We start from the raw sequence: 6,492 nt of genomic DNA on the forward strand, positions 1-6,492 counted from the left end.
TCCCACCCCACTTCTAGTTATAAGGAGACTGTGTCTAGAATCACTATCTGCAGTTTCTCTTAGCACTTGTTACAGTGTTTGCCCATTGTAGAGACCTAAAGAATCTCATTACCACTACTACGCTTCGCTCTGTTTCTCTCCAGGAAGGTCTACAGAGAGAGAGGCTTCTCTGTAACTCTCTCCTAGATGACTGTAAACTTTAAAGCACTCAATCACCTTATCCCCTTCCCCCGTCATGTCTCCCTGATTTCCTACTACAGCAAAGTCAACATACTTCACTCCTCTAATGCCATCCTACTAAGTGTGCCTTGACCTCATTCAATAGTATTTATTTATTTATAGTATTTATGTCATCTATGTCACCCTTGACCCATAACCTACAATCTGCCTCTGGCTTGAAACTCCCTCCCTCTTATCCAACATACAATCTGCCTCCCTACCTTCAAAACCTTATTAAAAGCTCATGTCCTCCAAGAGGCCTTTCCCGACTAAACCCTCATTTTCTCTTCTCCCCCTCCCTTCTGCATTGCCTTTGCACTTAAATTTTCACCCTTTATTCACCCCTCCCTCAGCCCCAAAGCACTAACAAACGGATCTGTAATTCATTTATTTACATTAATGTCTATCTTCCCCTCTGGGCTATAAGCTTGCTGTGGGCAGCAAATGTGTCTACCAACTCTATTGGACTGTACTCCCCTAAGTGCTCAGTACAGTGCTCTGCATACTATAAGCGCTCAATCAATTTGATTGATTGAGTGATTAGCTGGCAACATCTACTGACAATAGAGCGTTCTTCCAACTGGACTGTCCAAGTAGCAGGTTGTTTTTTGTTTTGTTTTGCATGGTATTTGTTAAGTATTTGCTATGGGCCAGGCACTTTTCTAAGAGCTGGGGTAGTCAGGTTAGATATAGTTACTATCCCACATTGGGCTTACAGTCTTAATCCCCATGTTACAGATGAGCACAGAGAAGTGAAGTGACCTGTCCAAGATCACAAAGCAGACAAGTGGGGGATCTGGGACTAGAACCCATGTCCCTTTGACTCCCAGGACCATGTTCTATCCACTGGACCACAACTGCTTCAGTTCCTTCAATCCCTTATTCTGCATTTATGTGGAAAGCACTATGCTAGGTTTTGGGGCACTTGCAAAATAATATGACCACAAAGAGTCCTTCTTCCAAGTAGGTCTAAAAAAAGATGGAAAGCAGGCACCTTAGCCCTAGTTTAAAGGTGACAAAACTGAGATGCAGCGACACTAATTGATTTATCCAAGGACACAGATCATGCAAGTGGTAGAGCTGCAATTAGAATATTCATGCATTCATTCAATAATATTATTGAGCGATTACTATGTGCAGAGCACTGTATTAAGCGTTTGGAATGTACAAATCAGAAACAGATAGAGACAGTCCTTGCCCTTTGATGGGTTTACAGTCTAATTGGGGGAGACAGACAGCAAGAATAATGGCAATAAATAGAATCAAGGGGAAGAACATCTCATTGAAACAATAGCAAATAAATAGAATCAAGGTGATGTACATCTCATTAACAAAATAAATAGGGTAATGAAGATATATACAGTTGAGTGGATGAGTACAGTGCTGAGGGGATGGGACGGGAGAGGGGGCGGAGCAGAGGGAAAGGGGGGAGAAGAGGGTTTAGCTGCAGAGAGGTGAAGGGGTGGGGTAGAGGGAGCAGAGGGAAAAGGGGAGCTCAGTCTGGGAAGGCCTCTCGGAGGAGGGGAGCTTTAAGTAGGGTTTTGAAGAGGGGAAGATAATTAGTTTGGCAGAGGTGAGGAGGGAGGGCATTCCAGGACCGCGGGAGGACATGGCCCAGGGGTCAATGGCAGGATAGGCGAGAACTGGGGACGGGGAGGAAGTGGGCAGCAGAGAAGTGGACTGTGTGGGGTGGGCAGTGGAAAGAGAGAAGGGAGGAGAGGTAGGAAGGGGCAAGGTGATGGAGAGCTTTGAAGCCTAGAGTGAGAAGTTTTTGTTTTGTTCAGAGGTTGATAGGGAACCACTGGAGGTTTTTAAAAAGGGGAGTGACATGCCCAGAGCATTTCTGCAGGAAGATGAGACGGGGAGCGGAGTGAAGAATAGACTGGAGTGGGGAGAGACAAGAGGAAAGGAGATCAGAGAGAAGGCTGACACAGTAATCTAGCCGGGATATTACAAGAGCCTGTAGCAGTAAGATAGCTGTTTGGGTGGAGAGGAAAGGGAGGATCTTGGAGATATTATAAAGGTGAGACCAGCAGGTTTGGGTAATGGATTGGATGTGTGGGGTGAATGAGAGAGCCGAGTCAAAGATGACACTATTCGAAAAGGGCATGTGTATAGTCTTGAGCCACAATATACCTAGTCTGTCATTATCATTATACTTAATATTAATTCAGCATCTCCCTGTACATAGAGCACTGAACTGGGTGCTTGGAACCATAGAATAAATTAAGAAAACACTGTCCCTGCCTTTGAGGCGCTTACAATCTCTTTGGGGAGGCAGATAAACACAGATAGTATAAATACACTGAGAATTAGAGGGTAAACACAGATACCCTGAAAGCATCAAAAGTAAGCCAAAAAAGAACAAATGAATAAGTGCAATAAATAAGCCCACCTACATATTGGCAAAGAAAGCAACCTGCCAGAAAGGGTGTTTTAAGTGACTGTGAATGTAGGGAAAGCTGCATGACAAATTTGAGGGGAGAAGGTGTTCTAGACAAGGAAAAATATGCAAGCTAATGGGAATGGAGAATTGAGAGTGTGATAGAATTAGGAATTCCTGAGTTTGGTGGAGAAGGAGGGGAGTGAGGGCCAGAATTTAGGCAACATGGAATAGGAGTGGTTGTAAGGATCCCAAGAGAGGTAAGAAGCCTGAATCTCCTCCATACTTGAGTGATTCAGGACACATCCAGTCATTATATGGGTTGCCTGCCCCTTTCAGAACAGCTTATTATCAGTTATTTTCAATGGACCGAGGATGCATTTGAAAAGGATTCTGGGCCAAGCTATTATTTTCTTTGCCGCACAAGAAGTAATATTGACCCAAGTGTCATCTTTGACAGTGACAGGTGATAAAATATATATTTATAGGTGACAGTTGGGAACTCTTACAATAAATCAATCTGAAATGTTAATCTTTGAGCAACTAAACATTCATATTCACATATATTTGTAAATTATAATAGATTTATCAGTATTTGCTTAGTTGTATTTCATTTTCAAGATTAACAATTTTCAAATCCTTTAAAAAAGCACTGATAGGAAAATTGGATGTTAGTTCCTCCATCAAAAAGGACTGGATAAACTGAATGCATTTCAATATAATTTTTCTCACTCTCGATCATTAGGTGATAGGAGTAGTAGTCACTCTGTTTTGTAAGTGACTTAAAATTACCAAATAGAGATTTGAGCAGGTTTACAAGCCACCCAAAAGTTACAAAGGAACCAAATACCTCCTCTATTAAAAGAGTAAACACATGTTTATATTTGAAGGAAAAACCTAACTGTGAGCCTCTTTTGGGATGGGGTCTATGTCCAAACTGATTATCTCGTATCTTGTTTTGTCTTATGCAGTCGAGTCATCTCCGACCCATAGTGACACCACGGACACATCTCTCCTAAAATGCCCCGCTCTCCATCTGCAATCAATCTGGAAGTGTATCCACAGAGTTTTCTTGGTAAAAATAGGGAAGTGGCTTACCATTGCCTTCTTCCACGCAGTAAACTCGATTCTCTGCCCTTGACTCTCTCCCATGCCACTGCTGCCCAGCATGGGTGAGTTTTGACTTGTAACAGATTGCCTTCCACTTGCTAACCACTGGCCAAGCTAGGAATGGAATGATTAGGCTTCTGCTTGACTCTCCCTTCCATAGCCAAGACTGGTAGAATACTGGAAACTCTCCAGGTGCAACCCTGAGAGGGGATCTTGTATCTACTCCCGTGCTTATTACAATGCTTGCCACGGAGTAAGTGCTTAAGAAATACCACTATTATTTTTATGATGATGATGGTTATACACAGATACTCTGAACTCTCCCATCTAATGTTCCCAACTAGTTGTAAATCCATTCAAATAATCATTCTGGTGGATTAACGTCACAGAAAATAACACTACTACTGTCTATGGGACACTGTGCAAATTTTACCATTGTATTGTCTTGTCACAGTGAAATACAAGTTGGCCATTTTGAGCCACAGTCCTGGCTGTGCATCTGTGGCCCTGCAAGGGAGGAACTAATTAAGTATGAAATTACCTTATACATCTAAAACTGTGCCTGCTCACCTTTAGGCATTTTGGGAATCCACCTAATGAGATATGAGTTTTGCTCCACAGGACAATCACAAATCTCATTAATGCTCATTAAAACATAAGTAGTACTCAATGTATTCAGCAAAATTGCACTGTATTCTGATGAGCAAAAGAACAATCTGGTGGAGCAAAGCTCCATCAAGAGCAAAACACACTAATGTGAAAGGGACAAAGAGGACAATGGAGAGTGTGAAGTAGCTGGACAAGTGGCCACATCTGTGGCAAACAAAAAAATACTCCCAGGAGTTCATCACTTAACAGCTGGAAATAGATCTGTCTACGTTGATTTGATAGAGATTGGAAACACCAGAGCAAAGCCGTCAAGCAAATGTCTGATTAGTAATCAAGGGGAAAGTTTTGAGTGATTGGCCTTTTTCTAGATTTAGGCAAATGGGTAACTCTGTTGGTTGGGATTTCGATTTTGAAATGGCCATTTGGAAAGCAAGTTCAGATCTAGTCATGTGTATTTCCAAGCACCTGAAAGCACCTCAATTCTTGGTTTTAGTATTGATATTCTATGCTTGGATTCTTCTAATTTTGACGTGCCTTTAACTCATCACTGTCAATGGATAAAAGACCCGAGGCAACATGTAAAGGAAGCTCTGAGAGAAAAATAGAATCCTCAGCTTTGCTATGATTTTTCTGCTTCAAAAAGCAATCTCAAAATAATACACTGAATGTACCTTTTATATTAGTCATAATACTGTGGTTACCTGTGCTAATTGAAGTGTTTAATTTCTATGCTAGCGTGGCCTCGATTTTGCTGACAGTATTACTGTTCTGGTTTTCATCCAAACTCTCTATTCTTCTCAGTTTCTTTCACCAACTGCTCCTCTGCTTCTCATCTTCTTACCATGGGCATTACCTAAACCTCTGTTCTAGGTCCTCTCTTTTCCCTTTACACTCCTCTGTGGAGAGCTATCAGTTCTAGGCAAATGACTCAAATCTATCTAACCCTACTCTCCATCCCACATCTCGTGGATCCCAAAATCTCCACTTGGTTATTCTGCCACTACCTCAAACTCAGCCTATCAAAAGTCTAACAATCTGTCAATCAATTCATCAATGATATTTATTGATCATTTACTTCACCTTACCACTTATACCCCGCTGACTTTCTCATTTCAGTTAACAGCACAATTATCTTTCCTATTACATAACCATGGTGTCATCATCAACTCTTCACTATCATTCAACTCTCCCACTGAGTCCACTGCCAAATGCTGCCACAGTCAAGATAGATGGGATTGAGATACATTGAGTAGGTTAGCATTAGAGGAGCCAACTGTGATTGATGGGTTGTAGTGGGAAATCAGGGAGGTGACGTAGGAAATGGGAAAGTGAGAGTGCTTATAAGCCTATGGCAATTAGTCAATCAGTCAATCGTATTTATTGAGTGCTTACTGTTTTCAGTGCACTGTACTAAGCTCTTGGGAAACTACAATATAACAATAATAATAAGGAGTTTCTGTTTGATGGGCAGGTGGATAGGCAACCACTACAGGTACTTGAGGAGTGGAAAAACACAGACTGAGACTTTGTTTTTCTTTGAGGGGCTGATAATTGATCCAGGCATCAGAGTGAAGTCTGGACTGGAATGGGGAGAAACAGGAGATAGGGAGGTCAGCAAGGAGGATGATACAGTAATCAAGACTGGATAGGATAAATGCTTGGATTAATGTAGTAGTAGTTGAGATGGGCAGATTTTAGCAATATTGTGAAGGTTGAAACAAGAGGATAAGGTGACAGGTTGAATGTGTGTTGAATGAGAGAGATGTCAAGGATAATTCCAAGATCACTGGCTTGTAAGACAGGGAGGATGGTAGTGTTGTCTACAGGGATAGGAAAGTCAGGGGGAGGATAGGGTTTGTGTGAGAAGTTCTTTCAGCATTCCATTCTCTCTCTCCTCTTACTTCTCCACTTTCAGCTCTCAGAATATCCCAGCTAACAGGTTTTTTGTTTGTTTGTTTCATTTATGGTATTTATTAAGCACTTAGTATATGCCAGGCACTGTATTAAGCACTAGGGTAGATACAAGCCAATACAAATTAATCTACTCTGAGATACAGTCCATGTCCCAAATGGGGCTCACAATCTTAATACTCATTTTACAGACAAGGTAAATAAGGCACAGAGAAATAGAGTGATTTGCACAAGATCTTAAATACCAGGGTCTTTAATTT

At 41.5% G+C, this 6,492-nt stretch overlaps 1 non-coding gene across 1 annotated transcript; it reads right to left on the reverse strand.

Moving 5' to 3' along the window:
• Positions 1 to 3,784: 3,784 nt before the first annotated feature.
• Positions 3,785 to 3,922, reverse strand: LOC114811833. The gene has a single exon (XR_003759529.1). It is a non-coding gene; the product is annotated as a small nucleolar RNA SNORA7 (small nucleolar RNA).
• Between the last annotated feature and the right edge of the window lie 2,570 nt (positions 3,923 to 6,492).

This window comes from Ornithorhynchus anatinus, chromosome 4 (assembly GCF_004115215.2).
Source record: "Ornithorhynchus anatinus isolate Pmale09 chromosome 4, mOrnAna1.pri.v4, whole genome shotgun sequence".
Lineage (NCBI taxonomy): Eukaryota > Metazoa > Chordata > Mammalia > Monotremata > Ornithorhynchidae > Ornithorhynchus > Ornithorhynchus anatinus.